The sequence below is a fragment of the Myxine glutinosa genome, unplaced genomic scaffold (genome assembly GCF_964187855.1).
Source record: "Myxine glutinosa unplaced genomic scaffold, kmMyxGlut1.1 SCAFFOLD_3516, whole genome shotgun sequence".
Lineage (NCBI taxonomy): Eukaryota > Metazoa > Chordata > Myxini > Myxiniformes > Myxinidae > Myxine > Myxine glutinosa.
In genome coordinates, this window is record NW_027619608.1 from 12,328 (window position 1) to 37,191 (window position 24,864).

Consider the following 24,864-nt stretch of genomic DNA (forward strand, 5'->3'; position numbering starts at 1 on the left):
ATTTCATGAAAATATTGCTGTCAAAAAGTTGAGAATGAAGGGGACACTCAGATTCGAACTGAGGACATTTTGAACTGCAGTCAAATACTCTTCCACTGAGCTGTATCCCCTCTTCATAAAAATAAATTTTCTACAAGCTTTTCATGAAGCAAACAGTGTGTACTTTCCTTTCTTTTTCGTGTTTATTTTTGCCTTTTTGCTGGTTTCTTTATTGCACTTTCCTCACGATACTTTTCTTCCCTTTCAGTTGCTGAAAGTGCATTCTAATGTTTATTCATTTCATTGAAATCATTTCCATTGCAAGATTTGGAGTTTAATGTTCATATTACTTTTATCTCCACAGCTGTCACATTCTATTATTATGTTCCCTGAATGGGAGATGAGTTTCTGAAAATTCCCAGCTTCATCCAAACAAATATGTGTTTTGGAAAAAATTTTCCTGATGAAAAAAAACGGGAAAAGCTAATACACCAGAGATACAGAATTACATCCACAGCAGTCACCTTCTGTTTCTTTAACTCAAAATAAAATGTTGTGCTGCAAATGTGTTTTTGAGGAAGAAGTTCGCCAAACAATAACAAATTATTTCAATAAGCGGACTCCTCTGCTTGTTTTTTCTTCCCTTCTCCATCGTTGTCATTCAAAAATAATTGTTCTTCAACATGCACACCAGTCTTTTGATGGACACATTGGCAATAATGAGTGACATTTTCATGAAGAATACAAATGTCTCGATTTAAAAATAAGCTGCTGTTGATATCTCAGCATAAAAAAAGTCAAGTTGTCGACATAAGAGTCTTTTAATAATTTGCATTCAATTTGTTTTTAAATTATTTGCAAATACAAAGCTACATTGCAAATCCAATTCTGCATATTCTTTCATTATTTATTTTGAAAAGGTCTTAAATGAAGCCAACATCAACATTCATCACAGATTTCACAAATGCTCCTTTGAATTTGCTGAATTTCATGAAAATATTGTTATCAAAAATTTGAGAATGAAGGGGACACTCAGATTTGAACTGAGGACATTCTGAACTGCAGTCAAATGCTCGACCACTGAGCTATATCCCCTCTTCATAAAAAATAAAATTTCTCCAAGCTTTTCATGAAGCAATCAGTGTGTATTTTCCTTTCTTTTTATTGTTTATTTTTGCCTTTTTGCTGGTTTCTTTGTTTCGCTTTCCTCATGATACTTTTCTTCCCTTTCAGTTGCTGAAAGTGCATTCTAATGTTTATTCATTTCATTGAAATCATTTCCATTGAAAGATTTAGAGTTTAATGTTGCTTTTACGTTTATCTCCACAGCTGTCAAATTCTATTATTATGTTCCCTGAATGGGAGATGAGTTTCTGAAAATTCCCACCTTTATCCAAACAAATATGTGTTTTGGAAAATGTTTTCCTGATGAAAAAAAACGAGAAAAGATTATACACCAGAGATACAGAATTACATCCACAGCAGTCACATTCTGTTTCTTTAACTCAAAATAAAATGTTGTGCTGCAAATATGTTTTTGAGGAAGAAGTTCGCCAAACAATGACAAATTATTTCAATCAGCGGCCTCCTCTGTTTTGTTTTTTCTTCCCTTCTCCATCATTGTCATTCAAAAATAATTGTTCTTCAAAATGCACACCAGTCTTTTGATGGACACATTGGCAATAATGAGTGACATTTTCATGAAGAATACAAAAGTCTCGATTTAAAAATAAGCTGCTGTTGATATCTCAGCAAAAAAAAGTCAAGTTGTCGACGGAAGAGACTTTTAATAATTTGCATTCAATTTGTTTTTCAATTATTTGCAAATACAAAGCTACATTGCAATTCCAATTCTGCATATTCTTTCATTATTTATTTTGAAAAGGTCTTAAATGAAGCCAACATCAACATTCATCAAAGATTTCACAAATACTCCTTTGAATTTGCTGAATTTCATGAAAATATTGTTATCAAAAATTTGAGAATGAAGTGGACACTCAGATTCGAATTGAGGACATTTTGAACTGCAGTCAAATACTCTTCCACTGAGCTATATCCCCTCATTATAAAAAAAAAATTTCTACAAGCTTTTCATGAAGCAATCAGTGTGTACTTTCCTTTCTTTTGCTTGTTTATTTTTGCTTTTTTGCTGGTTTCTTTGTTTCGCTTTCCTCATGATACTTTTCTTCCCTTTCAGTTGCTGAAAGTGCATTCTAATGTTTATTCATTTAATTGAAATCATTTCCATTGCAAGATTTGGAGTTTAATGTTCATATTACTTTTATCTCCACAGCTGTCAAATTCTATTATTATGTTCCCTGAATGGGAGATGAGTTTCTGAAAATTCCCACCTTCATCCAAACAAATATGTGTTTTGGAAAAAATTTTCCTGATGAAAAAAAACGAGAAAAGATGATACACCAGAGATGCAGAATTACATCCACAGCAGTCACATTCTGTTTCTTTAACTCAAAATAAAATGTGCTGCAAATGTGTTTTTGAGGAAGAAGTTCGCCAAACAATGACAAATTATTTCAAGAGGCGGACTCCTCTGTTTTGTTTTTTCTTCCCTTCTCCATCGTTGTCATTCAAAAATAATTGTTCTTCAAAATGCACACCAGTCTTTTGATGGACACATTGGCAAAAATGAGTGACATTTTCATGAAGAATACAAAAGTCTCGATTTAAAAATAAGCTGCTGTTGATATCTCAGCAAAAAAAAGTCAAGTTGTCGACGGAAGCCTTTTAATAATTTGCATACAATTTGTTTTTAAATTATTTGCAAATACAAAGCTACATTGCAACTCCAATTCTGCATATTCTTTCATTATTTATTTTGAAAAGGTGTTAAATGAAGGCAACATCAACATTCATCACAGATTTCACAAATACTCCTTTGAAATTGTTGAATTTCATGAAAATATTGTCATCAACAAGTTGAGAATGATGGGGACACTCAGATTTCAACTGAGGGCATTTTGAACTGCAGTCAAATGCTCGACCACTGAGCTATATCCCTTCTTGATAAAAATAAAGTTCTACAAGCTTTTCATGAAGCAATCAGTGTGTACTTTCCTTTCTTTTTCGTGTTTATTTTTGCCTTTTTGCTGGTTTCTTTATTGCACTTTCCTCACGATACTTTTCTTCCCTTTCAGTTGCTGAAAGTGCATTCTAATGTTTATTCAGTTCATTGAAATCATTTCCATTGCAAGATTTGGAGTTTAATGTTCATATTACTTTTATCTCCACAGCTGTCACATTCTATTATTATGTTCCCTGAATGGGAGATGAGTTTCTGAAAATTCCCACCTTCATCCAAACAAATATGTGTTTTGGAAAAAAATTTCCTGATGAAAAAAAACGAGAAAAGATAATACACCAGAGATACAGAATTACATCCACAGCAGTCACCTTCTGTTTCTTTAACTCAAAATAAAATGTTGTGCTGCAAATGTGTTTTTGAGGAAGAAGTTCGCCAAACAATAACAAATTATTTCAATAAGCGGACTCCTCTGCTTGTTTTTTCTTCCCTTCTCCATCGTTGTCATTCAAAAATAATTGTTCTTCAACATGCACACCAGTCTTTTGATGGACACATTGGCAATAATGAGTGACATTTTCATGAAGAATACAAATGTCTCGATTTAAAAATAAGCTGCTGTTGATATCTCAGCATAAAAAAAGTCAAGTTGTCGACATAAGAGTCTTTAAATAATTTGCATTCAATTTGTTTTTAAATTATTTGCAAATACAAAGCTACATTGCAATTCCAATTCTGCATATTCTTTCATTATTTATTTTGAAAAGGTCTTAAATGAAGCCAACATCAACATTCATCAAAGATTTCACAAATACTCCTTTGAATTTGCTGAATTTCATGAAAATATTGTTATCAAAAAGTTGAGAATGAAGGGGACACTCAGATTTGAACTGAGAACATTTTAAACTGCAGTCAAATACTCTTCCACTGAGCTATATCCCCTCATTATAAAAAAAAAGTTCTACAAGCTTTTCATGAAGCAATCAGTGTGTACTTTCCTTTCTTTGATTGTTTATTTTTGCCTTTTAACTGGTTTCTTTGTTTCGCTTTCCTCATGATACTTTTCTTCCCTTTCAGTTGCTGAAAGTGCATTCTAATGTTTATTCATTTCATTGAAATCATTTCCATTGCAAGATTTTGAGTTTAATGTTCATATTACTTTTATCTCCACAGCTGTCAAATTCTATTATTATGTTCCCTGAATGGGAGATGAGTTTCTGAAAATTCCCACCTTCATCCAAACAAATATGTGTTTTGGAAAAAATTTTCCTGATGAAAAAAAACGAGAAAAGATGATACACCAGAGATACAGAATTACATCCACAGCAGTCACATTCTGTTTCTTTAACTCAAAATAAAATGTGCTGCAAATGTGTTTTTGAGGAAGAAGTTCGCCAAACAATGACAAATTATTTCAAGAGGCGGACTCCTCTGTTTTGTTTTTTCTTCCCTTCTCCATCGTTGTCATTCAAAAATAATTGTTCTTCAAAATGCACACCAGTCTTTTGATGGACACATTGGCAAAAATGAGTGACATTTTCATGAAGAATACAAAAGTCTCGATTTTAAAATAAGCTGCTGTTGATATCTCAGCAAAAAAAAAGTCAAGTTGTCGACGTAAGAATCTTTTAATCATTTGCATACAATTTGTTTTCAAATCATTTACAAATACAAAGCTACATTGCAACTCCAATTCTGCATATTCTTTAATTATTTATTTTGAAAAGTTCTTAAATGAAGCCAACATCAACATTCATCACAGATTTCACAAATACTCCTTTGAAATTGTTGAATTTCATGAAAATATTGCTGTCAAAAAGTTGAGAATGAAGGGGACACTCAGATTCGAACTGAGGACATTTCGATCTGCAGTCAAATGCTCTACCACTGAGCTATATCCCCTCTTCATAAAAATAAATTTTCTACAAGCTTTTCATGAAGCAAACAGTGTGTACTTTCCTTTCTTTTTCGTGTTTATTTTTACCTTTTTGCTGGTTTCTTTATTGCACTTTCCTCACGATACTTTTCTTCCCTTTCAGTTGCTGAAAGTGCATTCTAATGTTTATTCAGTTCATTGAAATCATTTCCATTGCAAGATTTGGAGTTTAATGTTCATATTACTTTTATCTCCACAGCTGTCACATTCTATTATTATGTTCCCTGAATGGGAGATGAGTTTCTGAAAATTCCCACCTTCATCCAAACAAATATGTGTTTTGGAAAAAAATTTCCTGATGAAAAAAAACGAGAAAAGTTATATACCAGAGATACAGAATTACATCCACAGCAGTCACCTTCTGTTTCTTTAACTCAAAATAAAATGTTGTGCTGCAAATGTGTTTTTGAGGAAGAAGTTCGCCAAACAATAACAAATTATTTCAATAAGCGGACTCCTCTGCTTGTTTTTTCTTCCCTTCTCCATCGTTGTCATTCAAAAATAATTGTTCTTCAACATGCACACCAGTCTTTTGATGGACACATTGGCAATAATGAGTGACATTTTCATGAAGAATACAAATGTCTCGATTTAAAAATAAGCTGCTGTTGATATCTCAGCATAAAAAAAGTCAAGTTGTCGACATAAGAGTCTTTTAATAATTTGCATTCAATTTGTTTTTAAATTATTTGCAAATACAAAGCTACATTGCAATTCCAATTCTGCATATTCTTTCATTATTTATTTTGAAAAGGTCTTAAATGAAGCCAACATCAACATTCATCAAAGATTTCACAAATACTCCTTTGAATTTGCTGAATTTCATGAAAATATTGTTATCAAAAAGTTGAGAATGAAGGGGACACACAGATTTGAACTGAGAACATTTTAAACTGCAGTCAAATACTCTTCCACTGAGCTATATCCCCTCATTATAAAAAAAAAAGTTCTACAAGCTTTTCATGAAGCAATCAGTGTGTACTTTCCTTTCTTTGATTGTTTATTTTTGCCTTTTTGCTGGTTTCTTTGTTTCGCTTTCCTCATGATACTTTTCTTCCCTTTCAGTTGCTGAAAGTGCATTCTAATGTTTATTCATTTCATTGAAATCATTTCCATTGCAAGATTTTGAGTTTAATGTTCATATTACTTTTATCTCCACAGCTGTCAAATTCTATTATTATGTTCCCTGAATGGGAGATGAGTTTCTGAAAATTCCCACCTTCATCCAAACAAATATGTGTTTTGGAAAAAATTTTCCTGATGAAAAAAAACGAGAAAAGATGATACACCAGAGATGCAGAATTACATCCACAGCAGTCACATTCTGTTTCTTTAACTCAAAATAAAATGTGCTGCAAATGTGTTTTTGAGGAAGAAGTTCGCCAAACAATGACAAATTATTTCAAGAGGCGGACTCCTCTGTTTTGTTTTTTCTTCCCTTCTCCATCGTTGTCATTCAAAAATAATTGTTCTTCAAAATGCACACCAGTCTTTTGATGGACACATTGGCAAAAATGAGTGACATTTTCATGAAGAATACAAAAGTCTCGATTTAAAAATAAGCTGCTGTTGATATCTCAGCAAAAAAAAGTCAAGTTGTCGACGGAAGCCTTTTAATAATTTGCATACAATTTGTTTTTAAATTATTTGCAAATACAAAGCTACATTGCAACTCCAATTCTGCATATTCTTTCATTATTTATTTTGAAAAGGTGTTAAATGAAGGCAACATCAACATTCATCACAGATTTCACAAATACTCCTTTGAAATTGTTGAATTTCATGAAAATATTGTCATCAAAAAGTTGAGAATGATGGGGACACTCAGATTTCAACTGAGGGCATTTTGAACTGCAGTCAAATGCTCGACCACTGAGCTATATCCCTTCTTGATAAAAATAAAGTTCTACAAGCTTTTCATGAAGCAATCAGTGTGTACTTTCCTTTCTTTTTCGTGTTTATTTTTGCCTTTTTGCTGGTTTCTTTATTGCACTTTCCTCACGATACTTTTCTTCCCTTTCAGTTGCTGAAAGTGCATTCTAATGTTTATTCAGTTCATTGAAATCATTTCCATTGCAAGATTTGGAGTTTAATGTTCATATTACTTTTATCTCCACAGCTGTCACATTCTATTATTATGTTCCCTGAATGGGAGATGAGTTTCTGAAAATTCCCACCTTCATCCAAACAAATATGTGTTTTGGAAAAAAATTTCCTGATGAAAAAAAACGAGAAAAGCTAATACACCAGAGATACAGAATTACATCCACAGCAGTCACCTTCTGTTTCTTTAACTCAAAATAAAATGTTGTGCTGCAAATGTGTTTTTGAGGAAGAAGTTCGCCAAACAATAACAAATTATTTCAATAAGCGGACTCCTCTGCTTGTTTTTTCTTCCCTTCTCCATCGTTGTCATTCAAAAATAATTGTTCTTCAACATGCACACCAGTCTTTTGATGGACACATTGGCAATAATGAGTGACATTTTCATGAAGAATACAAATGTCTCGATTTAAAAATAAGCTGCTGTTGATATCTCAGCATAAAAAAAGTCAAGTTGTCGACATAAGAGTCTTTTAATAATTTGCATTCAATTTGTTTTTAAATTATTTGCAAATACAAAGCTACATTGCAATTCCAATTCTGCATATTCTTTCATTATTTATTTTGAAAAGGTCTTAAATGAAGCCAACATCAACATTCATCACAGATTTCACAAATACTCCTTTGAAATTGTTGAATTTCATGAAAATATTGCTGTCAAAAAGTTGAGAATGAAGGGGACACTCAGATTCGAACTGAGGACATTTCGATCTGCAGTCAAATGCTCTACCACTGAGCTATATCCCCTCTTCATAAAAATAAATTTTCTACAAGCTTTTCATGAAGCAAACAGTGTGTACTTTCCTTTCTTTTTCGTGTTTATTTTTACCTTTTTGCTGGTTTCTTTATTGCACTTTCCTCACGATACTTTTCTTCCCTTTCAGTTGCTGAAAGTGCATTCTAATGTTTATTCATTTCATTGAAATCATTTCCATTGCAAGATTTGGAGTTTAATGTTCATATTACTTTTATCTCCACAGCTGTCAAATTCTATTATTATGTTCCCTGAATGGGAGATGAGTTTCTGAAAATTCCCACCTTTATCCAAACAAATATGTGTTTTGGAAAATGTTTTCCTGATGAAAAAAAACGAGAAAAGATTATACACCAGAGATACAGAATTACATCCACAGCAGTCACATTCTGTTTCTTTAACTCAAAATAAAATGTTGTGCTGCAAATATGTTTTTGAGGAAGAAGTTCGCCAAACAATGACAAATTATTTCAAAAAGTGGACTCCTCTGTTTTGTTTTTAATTTCCCTTCTCCATCGTTGTCATTCAAAAATAATTGTTCTTCAAAATGCACACCAGTCTTTTGATGGACACATTGGCAATAATGAGTGACATTTTCATGAAGAATACAAAAGTCTCGATTTAAAAATAAGCTGCTGTTGATATCTCAGCAAAAAAAAGTCAAGTTGTCGACGGAAGAGTCTTTTAATAATTTGCATACAATTTGTTTTTAAATTATTTGCAAATACAAAGCGACATTTCAAATTCCAATTCTGCATATTCTTTCATTATTTATTTTGAAAAGGTCTTAAATGAAGCCAACATCAACATTCGTCAAAGATTTCACATATACTCCTTTGAATTTGTTGAATTTCATGAAAATATTGTTATCAAAAAGTTGAGAATGATGGGGACACTCAGATTTCAACTGAGGACATTTATGAATTGCAGTCAAATGCTCGACCACTGAGCTATATCCCTTCTTGATAAAAATAAAAGTTCTACAAGCTTTTCATGAAGCAATCAGTGTGTACTTTCCTTTCTTTTTCGTGTTTATTTTTGCCTTTTTGCTGGTTTCTTTATTGCACTTTCCTCACGATACATTTCTTCCCTTTCAGTTGCTGAAAGTGCATTCTAATGTTTATTCATTTCATTGAAATCATTTCCATTGCAAGATTTGGAGTTTAATGTTCATATTACTTTTATCTCCACAGCTGTCAAATACTATTTTTATGTTCCATGAATGGGAGATGAGTTTCTGAAAATTCCCACCTTTATCCAAACAAATATGTGTTTTAGAAAAATATTTCCTGATGAAAAAAAACGAGAAAAGGTTCTACACCAGAGATATAGAATTACATCCACAGCAGTCACATTCTGTTTCTTTAAGTGAAAATAAAATGTTGTGCTGCAAATGTGATTTTGAGGAAGAAGTTCGCCAAACAATGACAAATTATTTCAAAAAGCAGACTCCTCTGTTTTGTTTTTTCTTCCCTTCTCCATCGTTGTCATTCAAAAATAATTGTTCTTCAAAATGCATACCAGTCTTTTGATGGACACATTGGCAATAATGAGTGACATTTTCATGAAGAATACAAAAGTCTCGATTTAAAAATAAGCTGCTGTTGATATCTCAGCAAAAAAAAGTCAAGTTGTCGACGGAAGAGCCTTTTAATAATTTGCATACAATTTGTTTTTAAATTATTTGCAAACACAAAGCGACATTTCAATTCCAATTCTGCATATTCTTTCATTATTTATTTTGAAAAGGTCTAAAATGAAGCCAACATCAACATTCGTCAAAGATTACACATATACTCCTTTGAATTTGTTGAATTTCATGAAAATATTGTTATCAAAAAGTTGAGAATGAAGGGGACACTCAGATTCGAACTGAGGACATTTTGAACTGCAGTCAAATGCTCTACCACTGAGCTATATCCCCTCATTATAAAAAAAAAAGTTCTACAAGCTTTTCATGAAGCAATCAGTGTGTACTTTCCTTTCTTTTGATTGTTTATTTTTGCCTTTTTGCTAGTTTCTTTGTTTTGCTTTCCTCATGATACTTTTCTTCCCTTTCAGATGCTGAAAGTGCATTCTAATGTTTATTCATTTCATTGAAATCATTTCCATTGCAAGAATTGGAGTTTAGTGTTCATATTGCTTTTATCTCCACAGCTGCCAAATTCTATTTTTATGTTCCCTGAATGGGAGATGAGTTTCTGAAAATTCCCACCTTTATCCAAACAAATATGTGTTTTGGAAAATGTTTTCCTGATGAAAAAAAACGAGAAAAGATGATACACCAGAGATACAGAATTACATCCACAGCAGTCACATTCTGTTTCTTTCACTAAAAATAAAATGTTGTGCTGCAACTGTGTTTTTGAGGAAGAAGTTCGCCAAACAATGACAAATTATTTCAATAAGCGGCCTCCTCTGTTTTGTTTTTTCGTCCCTTCTCCATCGTTGTCATTCAAAAATAATTGTTCTTCAAAATGCACACCAGTCATTTGATGGACACATTGACAATAATGAGTGACATTTTCATGAAGAATACAAAAGTCTCGATTTAAAAATAAGCTGCTGTTGATATCTCAGCAAAAAAAAGTCAAGTTGTCGACGGAAGAGTCTTTTAATAATTTGCAAACAATTTGTTTTTAAATTATTTGCAAATACAAAGCGACATTTCAATTCCAATTCTGCATATTCTTTCATTATTTATTTTGAAAAGGTCTTAAATGAAGCCAACATCAACATTCGTCAAAGATTTCACATATACTCCTTTGAATTTGTTGAATTTCATGAAAATATTGTTATCAAAAAGTTGAGAATGAAGGGGACACTCAGATTCGAACTGCGGTCAAATGCTCTACCACTGAGCTATATCCCCTCTTCATAAAAAATAAAATTTCTCCAAGCTTTTCATGAAGCAATCAGTGTGTATTTTCCTTTCTTTTTATTGTTTATTTTTGCCTTTTTGCTGGTTTCTTTGTTTCGCTTTCCTCATGATACTTTTCTTCCCTTTCAGTTGCTGAAAGTGCATTCTAATGTTTATTCATTTCATTGAAATCATTTCCATTGAAAGATTTAGAGTTTAATGTTGCTTTTACGTTTATCTCCACAGCTGTCAAATTCTATTATTATGTTCCCTGAATGGGAGATGAGTTTCTGAAAATTCCCACCTTTATCCAAACAAATATGTGTTTTGGAAAATGTTTTCCTGATGAAAAAAAACGAGAAAAGATTATACACCAGAGATACAGAATTACATCCACAGCAGTCACATTCTGTTTCTTTAACTCAAAATAAAATGTTGTGCTGCAAATATGTTTTTGAGGAAGAAGTTCGCCAAACAATGACAAATTATTTCAATCAGCGGCCTCCTCTGTTTTGTTTTTTCTTCCCTTCTCCATCATTGTCATTCAAAAATAATTGTTCTTCAAAATGCACACCAGTCTTTTGATGGACACATTGGCAATAATGAGTGACATTTTCATGAAGAATACAAAAGTCTCGATTTAAAAATAAGCTGCTGTTGATATCTCAGCAAAAAAAAGTCAAGTTGTCGACGGAAGAGACTTTTAATAATTTGCATTCAATTTGTTTTTCAATTATTTGCAAATACAAAGCTACATTGCAATTCCAATTCTGCATATTCTTTCATTATTTATTTTGAAAAGGTCTTAAATGAAGCCAACATCAACATTCATCAAAGATTTCACAAATGCTCCTTTGAATTTGCTGAATTTCATGAAAATATTGTTATCAAAAAGTTGAGAATGAAGGGGACACTCAGATTTGAACTGAGGACATTTTGAACTGCAGTCAAATAATCTTCCACTGAGCTATATCCCCTCATAATTATTTTAAAAAAAGTTCTACAAGCTTTTCATGAAGCAATCAGTGTGTACTTTCCTTTCTTTGATTGTTTATTTTTGCCTTTTTGCTGGTTTCTTTGTTTCGCTTTCCTCATGATACTTTTCTTCCCTTTCAGTTGCTGAAAGTGCATTCTAATGTTTATTCATTTCATTGAAATCATTTCCATTGCAAGATTTTGAGTTTAATGTTCATATTACTTTTATCTCCACAGCTGTCAAATTCTATTATTATGTTCCCTGAATGGGAGATGAGTTTCTGAAAATTCCCACCTTCATCCAAACAAATATGTGTTTTGGAAAAAATTTTCCTGATGAAAAAAAACGAGAAAAGATTATACACCAGAGATACAGAATTACATCCACAGCAGTCACATTCTGTTTCTTTAACTCAAAATAAAATGTGCTGCAAATGTGTTTTTGAGGAAGAAGTTCGCCAAACAATGACAAATTATTTCAAGAGGCGGACTCCTCTGTTTTGTTTTTTCTTCCCTTCTCCATCGTTGTCATTCAAAAATAATTGTTCTTCAAAATGCACACCAGTCTTTTGATGGACACATTGGCAAAAATGAGTGACATTTTCATGAAGAATACAAAAGTCTCGATTTTAAAATAAGCTGCTGTTGATATCTCAGCAAAAAAAAAGTCAAGTTGTCGACGTAAGAATCTTTTAATCATTTGCATACAATTTGTTTTCAAATCATTTACAAATACAAAGCTACATTGCAACTCCAATTCTGCATATTCTTTCATTATTTATTTTGAAAAGGTCTTAAATGAAGCCAACATCAACATTCATCACAGATTTCACAAATACTCCTTTGAAATTGTTGAATTTCATGAAAATATTGCTGTCAAAAAGTTGAGAACGAAGGGGACACTCAGATTCGAACTGATGACATTTATGAATTGCAGTCAAATGCTCGACCACTGAGCTATATCCCTTCTTGATAAAAATAAAAGTTCTACAAGCTTTTCATGAAGCAATCAGTGTGTACTTTCCTTTCTTTTTCGTGTTTATTTTTGCCTTTTTGCTGGTTTCTTTATTGCACTTTCCTCACGATACATTTCTTCCCTTTCAGTTGCTGAAAGTGCATTCTAATGTTTATTCATTTCATTGAAATCATTTCCATTGCAAGATTTGGAGTTTAATGTTCATATTACTTTTATCTCCACAGCTGCCAAATACTATTTTTATGTTCCCTTAATGGGAGATGAGTTTCTGAAAATTCCCACCTTTATCCAAACAAATATGTGTTTTGGAAAAAATATTTCCTGATGAAAAAAAACGAGAAAAGGTTCAACACCAGAGATATAGAATTACATCCGCAGCAGTCACATTCTGTTTCTTTAACTGAAAATAAAATGTTGTGCTGCAAATGTGATTTTGAGGAAGAAGTTCGCCAAACAATGACAAATTATTTCAAAAAGCGGCCTCCTCTGTTTTGTTTTTTCTTCCCTTCTCCATCGTTGTCATTCAAAAATAATTGTTCTTCAAAATGCATACCAGTCTTTTGATGGACACATTGGCAATAATGAGTGACATTTTCATGAAGAATACAAAAGTCTCGATTTAAAAATAAGCTGCTGTTGATATCTCAGCAAAAAAAAGTCAAGTTGTCGACGGAAGAGACTTTTAATAATTTGCATTCGATTTGTTTTTAAATTATTTGCAAATACAAAGCTACATTGCAATTCCAATTCTGTATATTTTTTCATTATTTATTTTGAAAAGGTCTTAAATGAAGCCAACATCAACATTCATCACAGATTTCACAAATACTCCTTTGAATTTGCTGAAATTCATGAAAATATTGTTATCAAAAAGTTGAGAATGAAGGGGACACTTGGATTCGAACTGAGGACATTTATGAACTGCAGTCAAATACTCTTCCACTGAGCTATATCCCCTCATTATAAAAAAGAAAGTTCTACAAGCTTTTCATGAAGCAATCAGTGTGTACTTTCCTTTCTTTTGATTGTTTATTTTTGCCTTTTTGCTGGTTTCTTTGTTTCGCTTTCCTCATGATACTTTTCTTCCCTTTCAGTTGCTGAAAGTGCATTCTAATGTTTATTCATTTCATTGAAATCATTTCCATTGCAAGATTTGGAGTTTAATGTTCATATTACTTTTATCTCCACAGCTGTCACATTCTATTATTATGTTCCCTGAATGGGAGATGAGTTTCTGAAAATTCCCACCTTCATCCAAACAAATATGTGTTTTGGAAAAAAAATTCCTGATGAAAAAAAACGAGAAAAGATTATACACCAGAGATACAGAATTATATCCACAGCAGTCACCTTCTGTTTCTTTAACTCAAAATAAAATGTTGTGCTGCAAATGTGTTTTTGAGGAAGAAGTTCGCCAAACAATAACAAATTATTTCAATAAGCGGACTCCTCTGCTTGTTTTTTCTTCCCTTCTCCATCGTTGTCATTCAAAAATAATTGTTCTTCAACATGCACACCAGTCTTTTGATGGACACATTGGCAATAATGAGTGACATTTTCATGAAGAATACAAATGTCTCGATTTAAAAATAAGCTGCTGTTGATATCTCAGCATAAAAAAAGTCAAGTTGTCGACATAAGAGTCTTTTAATAATTTGCATTCAATTTGTTTTTAAATTATTTGCAAATACAAAGCTTCATTGCAATTCCAATTCTGCATATTCTTTCATTATTTATTTTGAAAAGGTCTTAAATGAAGCCAACATCAACATTCATCAAAGATTTCACAAATACTCCTTTGAATTTGCTGAATTTCATGAAAATATTGTTATCAAAAAGTTGAGAATGAAGGGGACACTCAGATTTGAACTGAGGACATTTTGAACTGCAGTCAAATACTCTTCCACTGAGCTATATCCCCTCATTATAAAAAAAAAGTTCTACAAGCTTTTCATGAAGCAATCAGTGTGTACTTTCCTTTCTTTGATTGTTTATTTTTGCCTTTTTGCTGGTTTCTTTGTTTCGCTTTCCTCATGATACTTTTCTTCCCTTTCAGTTGCTGAAAGTGCATTCTAATGTTTATTCATTTCATTGAAATCATTTCCATTGCAAGATTTTGAGTTTAATGTTCATATTACTTTTATCTCCACAGCTGTCAAATTCTATTATTATGTTCCCTGAATGGGAGATGAGTTTCTGAAAATTCCCACCTTCATCCAAACAAATATGTGTTTTGGAAAAAATTTTCCTGATGAAAAAAAACGAGAAAAGATGATACACCAGAGATACAGAATTACATCCACAGCAGTCACATTCTGTTTCTTTAACTCAAAATAAAATGTGCTGCAAATGTGTTTTTGAGGAAGAAGTTCGCCAAACAATGACAAATTATTTCAAGAGGCGGACTCCTCTGTTTTGTTTTTTCTTCCCTTCTCCATCGTTGTCATTCAAAAATAATTGTTCTTCAAAATGCACACCAGTCTTTTGATGGACACATTGGCAAAAATGAGTGACATTTTCATGAAGAATACAAAAGTCTCGATTTTAAAATAAGCTGCTGTTGATATCTCAGCAAAAAAAAAGTCAAGTTGTCGACGTAAGAATCTTTTAATCATTTGCATACAATTTGTTTTCAAATCATTTACAAATACAAAGCTACATTGCAACTCCAATACTGCATATTCTTTCATTATTTATTTTGAAAAGGTCTTAAATGAAGCCAACATCAACATTCATCACAGATTTCACAAATACTCCTTTGAAATTGTTGAATTTCATGAAAATATTGCTGTCAAAAAGTTGAGAATGAAGGGGACACTCAGATTCGAACTGAGGACATTTTGATCTGCAGTCAAATGCTCTACCACTGAGCTATATCCCCTCTTCATAAAAATAAATTTTCTACAAGCTTTTCATGAAGCAAACAGTGTGTACTTTCCTTTCTTTTTCGTGTTTATTTTTGCCTTTTTGCTGGTTTCTTTGTTTCGCTTTCCTCATGATACTTTTCTTCCCTTTCAGTTGCTGAAAGTGCATTCTAATGTGTATTCATTTCATTGAAATCATTTCCATTGCAAGATTTGGAGTTTAATGTTCATATTACTTTTATCTCCACAGCTGTCAAATTCTATTATTATGTTCCCTGAATGGGAGATGAGTTTCTGAAAATTCCCACCTTCATCCAAACAAATATGTGTTTTGGAAAAAATGTTCCTGATGAAAAAAAACGAGAAAAGATTATACACCAGAGATACAGAATTACATCCACAGCAGTCACATTCTGTTTCTTTAACTCAAAATAAAATGTTGTGCTGCAAATGTGTTTTTGAGGAAGAAGTTCGCCAAACAATAACAAATTATTTCAATAAGCGGACTCCTCTGCTTGTTTTTTCTTCCCTTCTCCATCGTTGTCATTCAAAAATAATTGTTCTTCAAAATGCACACCAGTCTTTTGATGGACACATTGGCAATAATGAGTGACATTTTCAAGAAGAATACAAAAGTCTCGATTTAAAAATAAGCTGCTGTTGATATCTCAGCAAAAAAAAGTCAAGTTGTCGACGGAAGTCTTTTAATAATTTGCATACAATTTGTTTTTAAATTATTTGCAAATACAAAGCTACATTGCAACTCCAATTCTGCATATTCTTTCATTATTTATTTTGAAAAGGTGTTAAATGAAGGCAACATCAACATTCATCACAGATTTCACAAATACTCCTTTGAAATTGTTGAATTTCATGAAAATATTGTCATCAAAAAGTTGAGAATGATGGGGACACTCAGATTTCAACTGAGGGCATTTTGAACTGCGGTCAAATGCTCGACCACTGAGCTATATCCCTTCTTGATAAAAATAAAGTTCTACAAGCTTTTCATGAAGCAATCAGTGTGTACTTTCCTTTCTTTTTCGTGTTTATTTTTGCCTTTTTGCTGGTTTCTTTATTGCACTTTCCTCACGATACTTTTCTTCCCTTTCAGTTGCTGAAAGTGCATTCTAATGTTTATTCAGTTCATTGAAATCATTTCCATTGCAAGATTTGGAGTTTAATGTTCATATTACTTTTATCTCCACAGCTGTCACATTCTATTATTATGTTCCCTGAATGGGAGATGAGTTTCTGAAAATTCCCACCTTCATCCAAACAAATATGTGTTTTGGAAAAAATGTTCCTGATGAAAAAAAACGAGAAAAGATTATACACCAGAGATACAGAATTGCATCCACAGCAGTCACCTTCTGTTTCTTTAACTCAAAATAAAATGTTGTGCTGCAAATGTGTTTTTGAGGAAGAAGTTCACCAAACAATAACAAATTATTTCAATAAGCGGACTCCTCTGCTTGTTTTTTCTTCCCTTCTCCATCGTTGTCATTCAAAAATAATTGTTCTTCAACATGCACACCAGTCTTTTGATGGACACATTGGCAATAATGAGTGACATTTTCATGAAGAATACAAATGTCTCGATTTAAAAATAAGCTGCTGTTGATATCTCAGCATAAAAAAAGTCAAGTTGTCGACATAAGAGTCTTTTAATAATTTGCATTCAATTTGTTTTTAAATTATTTGCAAATACAAAGCTACATTGCAATTCCAATTCTGCATATTCTTTCATTATTTATTTTGAAAAGGTCTTAAATGAAGCCAACATCAACATTCATCAAAGATTTCACAAATGCTCCTTTGAATTTGCTGAATTTCATGAAAATATTGTTATCAAAAAGTTGAGAATGAAGGGGACACTCAGATTTGAACTGAGGACATTTTGAACTGCAGTCAAATACTCTTCCACTGAGCTATATCCCCTCATTATAAAAAAAAAAGTTCTACAAGCTTTTCATGAAGCAATCAGTGTGTACTTTCCTTTCTTTGATTGTTTATTTTTGCCTTTTTGCTGGTTTCTTTGTTTCGCTTTCCTCATGATACTTTTCTTCCCTTTCAGTTGCTGAAAGTGCATTCTAATGTTTATTCATTTCATTGAAATCATTTCCATTGCAAGATTTTGAGTTTAATGTTCATATTACTTTTATCTCCACAGCTGTCAAATTCTATTATTATGTTCCCTGAATGGGAGATGAGTTTTTGAAAATTCCCACCTTCATCCAAACAAATATGTGTTTTGGAAAAAATTTTCCTGATGAAAAAAAACGAGAAAAGATTATACACCAGAGATACAGAATTACATCCACAGCAGTCACATTCTGTTTCTTTAACTCAAAATAAAATGTGCTGCAAATGTGTTTTTGAGGAAGAAGTTCGCCAAACAATGACAAATTATTTCAAGAGGCGGACTCCTCTGTTTTGTTTTTTCTTCCCTTCTCCATCGTTGTCATTCAAAAATAATTGTTCTTCAAAATGCACACCAGTCTTTTGATGGACACATTGGCAAAAATGAGTGACATTTTCATGAAGAATACAAAAGTCTCGATTTTAAAATAAGCTGCTGTTGATATCTCAGCAAAAAAAAAGTCAAGTTGTCGACGTAAGAATCTTTTAATCATTTGCATACAATTTGTTTTCAAATCATTTACAAATACAAAGCTACATTGCAACTCCAATTCTGCATATTCTTTCATTATTTATTTTGAAAAGGTCTAAAATGAAGCCAACATCAACATTCATCACAGATTTCACAAATACTCCTTTGAAATTGTTGAATTTCATGAAAATATTGCTGTCAAAAAGTTGAGAATGAAGGGGACACTCAGATTTGAACTGAGGACATTTATGAATTGCAGTCAAATACTCTTCCACTGAGCTATATCCCCTCATTATATAAAAAAAAGTTCTACAAGCTTTTCATGAAGCAATCAGTGTGTACTTTCCTTTCTTTTGATTGTTTATTTTTGCCTTTTTGCTGGTTTCTTTGTTTCGCTTTCCTCATGATACTTTTCTTCCCTTTCAGTTGCTGAAAGTGCATTCTAATGTTTATTCATTTCATTGAAATCATTTCCATTGCAAGATTTGGAGTTTAATGTTCATATTACTTTTATTTCCACAGCTGTCACATTCTATTATTATGTTCCCTGAATGGGAGATGAGTTTCTGAAAATTCCCACCTTCATCCAAACAAATATGTGTTTTGGAAAAAATTTTCCTGATGAAAAAAAACGGGAAAAGCTTATACATCAGAGATACAGAATTACATCCACAGCAGTCACCTTCTGTTTCTTTAACTCAAAATAAAATGTTGTGCTGCAAATGTGTTTTTGAGGAAGAAGTTCGCCAAACAATAACAAATTATTTCAATAAGCGGACTCCTCTGCTTGTTTTTTCTTCCCTTCTCCATCGTTGTCATTCAAAAATAATTGTTCTTCAACATGCACACCAGTCTTTTGATGGACACATTGGCAATAATGAGTGACATTTTCATGAAGAATACAAATGTCTCGATTTAAAAATAAGCTGCTGTTGATATCTCAGCATAAAAAAAGTCAAGTTGTCGACATAAGAGTCTTTTAATAATTTGCATTCAATTTGTTTTTAAATTATTTGCAAATACAAAGCTACATTGCAAATCCAATTCTGCATATTCTTTCATTATTTATTTTGAAAAGGTCTTAAATGAAGCCAACATCAACATTCATCAAAGATTTCACAAATGCTCCTTTGAATTTGCTGAATTTCATGAAAATATTGTTATCAAAAATTTGAGAATGGAGGGGACACTCAGATTTGAACTGAGGACATTCTGAACTGCAGTCAAATACTCTTCCACTGAGCTATATCCCCTCATTATAAAAAAAAAAGTTCTACAAGCTTTTCATGAAGCAATCAGTGTGTACTTTCCTTTCTTTGATTGTTTATTTTTGCCTTTTTGCTGGTTTCTTTGTTTCGCTTTCCTCATGATACTTTTCTTCCCTTTCAGTTGCTGAAAGTGCATTCTAATGTTTATTCATTTCATTGAAATCATTTCCATTGCAAGATTTTGAGTTTAATGTTCATATTACTTTTATCTCCACAGCTGTCAAATTCTATTATTATGTTCCCTGAATGGGAGATGAGTTTCTGAAAATTCCCACCTTCATCCAAACAAATATGTGTTTTGGAAAAATTTTTCCTGATGAAAAAAAACGAGAAAAGATTATACACCAGAGATACAGAATTACATCCACAGCAGTCACATTCTGTTTCTTTAACTCAAAATAAAATGTGCTGCAAATGTGTTTTTGAGGAAGAAGTTCGCCAAACAATGACAAATTATTTCAAGAGGCGGACTCCTCTGTTTTGTTTTTTCTTCCCTTCTCCATCGTTGTCATTCAAAAATAATTGTTCTTCAACATGCACACCAGTCTTTTGATGGACACATTGGCAATAATGAGTGACATTTTCATGAAGAATACAAATGTCTCGATTTAAAAATAAGCTGCTGTTGATATCTCAGCAAAAAAAAGTCAAGTTGTCGACGGAAGAGACTTTTAATAATTTGCATTCAATTTGTTTTTCAATTATTTGCAAATACAAAGCTACATTGCAATTCCAATTCTGCATATTCTTTCATTATTTATTTTGAAAAGGTCTTAAATGAAGCCAACATCAACATTCATCAAAGATTTCACAAATACTCCTTTGAATTTGCTGAATTTCATGAAAATATTGTTATCAAAAATTTGAGAATGAAGGGGACACTCAGATTCGAACTGAGGACATTTTGAACTGCAGTCAAATACTCTTCCACTGAGCTGTATCCCCTCATTATTAAAAAAAAATTTCTACAAGCTTTTCATGAAGCAATCAGTGTGTACTTTCATTTCTTCTGCTTGTTTATTTTTGCTTTTTTGCTGGTTTCTTTGTTTCGCTTTCCTCATGATACTTTTCTTCCCTTTCAGTTGCTGAAAGTGCATTCTAATGTGTATTCATTTCATTGAAATCATTTCCATTGCAAGATTTGGAGTTTAATGTTCATATTACTTTTATCTCCACAGCTGTCAAATTCTATTATTATGTTCCCTGAATGGGAGATGAGTTTCTGAAAATTCCCACCTTCATCCAAACAAATATGTGTTTTGGAAAAAATGTTCCTGATGAAAAAAAACGAGAAAAGATTATACACCAGAGATACAGAATTACATCCACAGCAGTCACATTCTGTTTCTTTAACTCAAAATAAAATGTTGTGCTGCAAATGTGTTTTTGAGGAAGAAGTTCGCCAAACAATAACAAATTATTTCAATAAGCGGACTCCTCTGCTTGTTTTTTCTTCCCTTCTCCATCGTTGTCATTCAAAAATAATTGTTCTTCAAAATGCACACCAGTCTTTTGATGGACACATTGGCAATAATGAGTGACATTTTCAAGAAGAATACAAAAGTCTCGATTTAAAAATAAGCTGCTGTTGATATCTCAGCAAAAAAAAGTCAAGTTGTCAACGGAAGTCTTTTAATAATTTGCATACAATTTGTTTTTAAATTATTTGCAAATACAAAGCTACATTGCAACTCCAATTCTGCATATTCTTTCATTATTTATTTTGAAAAGGTGTTAAATGAAGGCAACATCAACATTCATCACAGATTTCACAAATACTCCTTTGAAATTGTTGAATTTCATGAAAATATTGTCATCAAAAAGTTGAGAAGGATGGGGACACTCAGATTTCAACTGAGGGCATTTTGAACTGCGGTCAAATGCTCGACCACTGAGCTATATCCATTCTTGATAAAAATAAAGTTCTACAAGCTTTTCATGAAGCAATCAGTGTGTACTTTCCTTTCTTTTTCGTGTTTATTTTTGCCTTTTTGCTGGTTTCTTTATTGCACTTTCCTCACGATACTTTTCTTCCCTTTCAGTTGCTGAAAGTGCATTCTAATGTTTATTCAGTTCATTGAAATCATTTCCATTGCAAGATTTGGAGTTTAATGTTCATATTACTTTTATCTCCACAGCTGTCACATTCTATTATTATGTTCCCTGAATGGGAGATGAGTTTCTGAAAATTCCCACCTTCATCCAAACAAATATGTGTTTTGGAAAAAATGTTCCTGATGAAAAAAAACGAGAAAAGATTATACACCAGAGATACAGAATTGCATCCACAGCAGTCACCTTCTGTTTCTTTAACTCAAAATAAAATGTTGTGCTGCAAATGTGTTTTTGAGGAAGAAGTTCGCCAAACAATAACAAATTATTTCAATAAGCGGACTCCTCTGCTTGTTTTTTCTTCCCTTCTCCATCGTTGTCATTCAAAAATAATTGTTCTTCAACATGCACACCAGTCTTTTGATGGACACATTGGCAATAATGAGTGACATTTTCATGAAGAATACAAATGTCTCGATTTAAAAATAAGCTGCTGTTGATATCTCAGCATAAAAAAAGTCAAGTTGTCGACGGAAGAGACTTTTAATAATTTGCATTCAATTTGTTTTTAAATCATTTACAAATACAAAGCTACATTGCAACTCCAATTCTGCATATTCTTTCATTATTTATTTTGAAAAGGTCTTAAATGAAGCCAACATCAACATTCATCACAGATTTCACAAATACTCCTTTGAAATTGTTGAATTTCATGAAAATATTGCTGTCAAAAAGTTGAGAATGAAGGGGACACTCAGATTTGAACTGAGGACATTTATGAATTGCAGTCAAATACTCTTCCACTGAGCTATATCCCCTCATTATAAAAAAAAAAGTTCTACAAGCTTTTCATGAAGCAATCAGTGTGTACTTTCCTTTCTTTTGATTGTTTATTTTTGCCTTTTTGCTGGTTTCTTTGTTTCGCTTTCCTCATGATACTTTTCTTCCCTTTCAGTTGCTGAAAGTGCATTCTAATGTTTATTCATTTCATTGAAATCATTTCCATTGCAAGATTTGGAGTTTAATGTTCATATTACTTTTATTTCCACAGCTGTCACATTCTATTATTATGTTCCCTGAATGGGAGATGAGTTTCTGAAAATTCCCACCTTCATCCAAACAAATATGTGTTTTGGAAAAATTTTTCCTGATGAAAAAAAACGGGAAAAGCTTATACATCAGAGATACAGAATTACATCCACAGCAGTCACCTTCTGTTTCTTTAACTCAAAATAAAATGTTGTGCTGCAAATGTGTTTTTGAGGAAGAAGTTCGCCAAACAATAACAAATTATTTCAATAAGCGGACTCCTCTGCTTGTTTTTTCTTCCCTTCTCCATCGTTGTCATTCAAAAATAATTGTTCTTCAACATGCACACCAGTCTTTTGATGGACACATTGGCAATAATGAGTGACATTTTCATGAAGAATACAAATGTCTCGATTTAAAAATAAGCTGCTGTTGATATCTCAGCATAAAAAAAGTCAAGTTGTCGACATAAGAGTCTTTTAATAATTTGCATTCAATTTGTTTTTAAATTATTTGCAAATACAAAGCTACATTGCAAATCCAATTCTGCATATTCTTTCATTATTTATTTTGAAAAGGTCTTAAATGAAGCCAACATCAACATTCATCAAAGATTTCACAAATGCTCCTTTGAATTTGCTGAATTTCATGAAAATATTGTTATCAAAAATTTGAGAATGGAGGGGACACTCAGATTTGAACTGAGGACATTCTGAACTGCAGTCAAATACTCTTCCACTGAGCTATATCCCCTCATTATAAAAAAAAAAGTTCTACAAGCTTTTCATGAAGCAATCAGTGTGTACTTTCCTTTCTTTGATTGTTTATTTTTGCCTTTTTGCTGGTTTCTTTGTTTCGCTTTCCTCATGATACTTTTCTTCCCTTTCAGTTGCTGAAAGTGCATTCTAATGTTTATTCATTTCATTGAAATCATTTCCATTGCAAGATTTTGAGTTTAATGTTCATATTACTTTTATCTCCACAGCTGTCAAATTCTATTATTATGTTCCCTGAATGGGAGATGAGTTTCTGAAAATTCCCACCTTCATCCAAACAAATATGTGTTTTGGAAAAATTTTTCCTGATGAAAAAAAACGAGAAAAGATTATACACCAGAGATACAGAATTACATCCACAGCAGTCACATTCTGTTTCTTTAACTCAAAATAAAATGTGCTGCAAATGTGTTTTTGAGGAAGAAGTTCGCCAAACAATGACAAATTATTTCAAGAGGCGGACTCCTCTGTTTTGTTTTTTCTTCCCTTCTCCATCGTTGTCATTCAAAAATAATTGTTCTTCAACATGCACACCAGTCTTTTGATGGACACATTGGCAATAATGAGTGACATTTTCATGAAGAATACAAATGTCTCGATTTAAAAATAAGCTGCTGTTGATATCTCAGCATAAAAAAAGTCAAGTTGTCGACATAAGAGTCTTTTAATAATTTGCATTCAATTTGTTTTTAAATTATTTGCAAATACAAAGCTACATTGCAATTCCAATTCTGCATATTCTTTCATTATTTATTTTGAAAAGGTCTTAAATGAAGCCAACATCAACATTCATCAAAGATTTCACAAATGCTCCTTTGAATTTGCTGAATTTCATGAAAATATTGTTATCAAGAAGTTTTTTTTTTTTTTTTTTTTTTTTTTTTTTTTTTTTGTATACAATATCGAGGCTCGTGAAAGAGCGAACATTAATCACACATAAAGACAAACCGACACATAAAACATATAACATAGGGAGCGGTAGACAAGATGGGGAGAGAGGGGGAAGGACACAAACACAACATTTGAGAGCAGGGACCGAGAGACATGGAGACATCGAGAGATCTGAGAGAGGGCGAGGGCTTTGGGGGGGGGGGGGGCGTGGGAAGGGGGCAGTGGGAGAGGTATAAAACATATGGACACTGCCAGGACTTCCAGGAAAGAAGTTGGAATTTCAAACAAGGTGGATCTGGGGTGAATTAGCGGGGGTAGAAAAGATCAAGGTTTTGGATGGGGGAAGATAAGAGATGGTGGTGAACAGCTGTTTTAAAGACCTGGAGGGAGGAGTGGGATTGAAGGGAGTGAGGGAGTTTGTTCCAGAGGCGGGAGAAAAGAGGAATGAAAGAGTGAAGGTGAGCGGAGAGCCGAGATTTCGGCAGTTTAACCATCAGAGGGTTGCTGGCAGATCTTGTGCGACCTGTAGGAATATTTGGGGGACAGAGCACAGAGAGAGCTGGGGGTGCAAGGCCGGAGAGGAGTCGGTAGAAGACAGAAAGACCACCTACCTGCCTGCGGTGAGTGAGTGAAAGGCCCTCAGAGATAGCTTCATCGCGGGAGATTCCAATAATTCTGAAAGCTTTGGTTTCAACAGCGTGAAGCCGAGCTAGGTGTGAGGCAGGAGCACCGGCCCATAGGGGAGAA

The 24,864-nt window shown here is 32.8% G+C and overlaps 14 non-coding genes across 14 annotated transcripts; all 14 read right to left on the reverse strand.

Annotated features, from left to right (window-relative positions):
* Nucleotides 1-38: 38 nt before the first annotated feature.
* Nucleotides 39-110, reverse strand: TRNAC-GCA (transfer RNA cysteine (anticodon GCA)). The gene has a single exon. It is a non-coding gene; the product is annotated as a tRNA-Cys (tRNA).
* Nucleotides 111-1,002: 892 nt separating this feature from the next.
* Nucleotides 1,003-1,074, reverse strand: TRNAC-GCA (transfer RNA cysteine (anticodon GCA)). The gene has a single exon. It is a non-coding gene; the product is annotated as a tRNA-Cys (tRNA).
* A 2,815-nt stretch (nucleotides 1,075-3,889) lies between these two features.
* TRNAC-GCA (transfer RNA cysteine (anticodon GCA)) lies at nucleotides 3,890-3,961 on the reverse strand. Its single transcript has one exon. It is a non-coding gene; the product is annotated as a tRNA-Cys (tRNA).
* Nucleotides 3,962-4,849: 888 nt separating this feature from the next.
* On the reverse strand, nucleotides 4,850-4,921 carry TRNAC-GCA (transfer RNA cysteine (anticodon GCA)). Its single transcript has one exon. It is a non-coding gene; the product is annotated as a tRNA-Cys (tRNA).
* A 2,812-nt stretch (nucleotides 4,922-7,733) lies between these two features.
* On the reverse strand, nucleotides 7,734-7,805 carry TRNAC-GCA (transfer RNA cysteine (anticodon GCA)). The gene has a single exon. It is a non-coding gene; the product is annotated as a tRNA-Cys (tRNA).
* A 1,859-nt stretch (nucleotides 7,806-9,664) lies between these two features.
* TRNAC-GCA (transfer RNA cysteine (anticodon GCA)) lies at nucleotides 9,665-9,736 on the reverse strand. The gene has a single exon. It is a non-coding gene; the product is annotated as a tRNA-Cys (tRNA).
* A 4,736-nt stretch (nucleotides 9,737-14,472) lies between these two features.
* Nucleotides 14,473-14,544, reverse strand: TRNAC-GCA (transfer RNA cysteine (anticodon GCA)). The gene has a single exon. It is a non-coding gene; the product is annotated as a tRNA-Cys (tRNA).
* An 888-nt stretch (nucleotides 14,545-15,432) lies between these two features.
* Nucleotides 15,433-15,504, reverse strand: TRNAC-GCA (transfer RNA cysteine (anticodon GCA)). The gene has a single exon. It is a non-coding gene; the product is annotated as a tRNA-Cys (tRNA).
* A 1,852-nt stretch (nucleotides 15,505-17,356) lies between these two features.
* TRNAC-GCA (transfer RNA cysteine (anticodon GCA)) lies at nucleotides 17,357-17,428 on the reverse strand. The gene has a single exon. It is a non-coding gene; the product is annotated as a tRNA-Cys (tRNA).
* Nucleotides 17,429-18,317: 889 nt separating this feature from the next.
* On the reverse strand, nucleotides 18,318-18,390 carry TRNAC-GCA (transfer RNA cysteine (anticodon GCA)). The gene has a single exon. It is a non-coding gene; the product is annotated as a tRNA-Cys (tRNA).
* An 892-nt stretch (nucleotides 18,391-19,282) lies between these two features.
* Nucleotides 19,283-19,354, reverse strand: TRNAC-GCA (transfer RNA cysteine (anticodon GCA)). Its single transcript has one exon. It is a non-coding gene; the product is annotated as a tRNA-Cys (tRNA).
* An 888-nt stretch (nucleotides 19,355-20,242) lies between these two features.
* TRNAC-GCA (transfer RNA cysteine (anticodon GCA)) lies at nucleotides 20,243-20,314 on the reverse strand. Its single transcript has one exon. It is a non-coding gene; the product is annotated as a tRNA-Cys (tRNA).
* Nucleotides 20,315-22,166: 1,852 nt separating this feature from the next.
* TRNAC-GCA (transfer RNA cysteine (anticodon GCA)) lies at nucleotides 22,167-22,239 on the reverse strand. Its single transcript has one exon. It is a non-coding gene; the product is annotated as a tRNA-Cys (tRNA).
* An 892-nt stretch (nucleotides 22,240-23,131) lies between these two features.
* On the reverse strand, nucleotides 23,132-23,203 carry TRNAC-GCA (transfer RNA cysteine (anticodon GCA)). Its single transcript has one exon. It is a non-coding gene; the product is annotated as a tRNA-Cys (tRNA).
* Nucleotides 23,204-24,864: the final 1,661 nt, after the last annotated feature.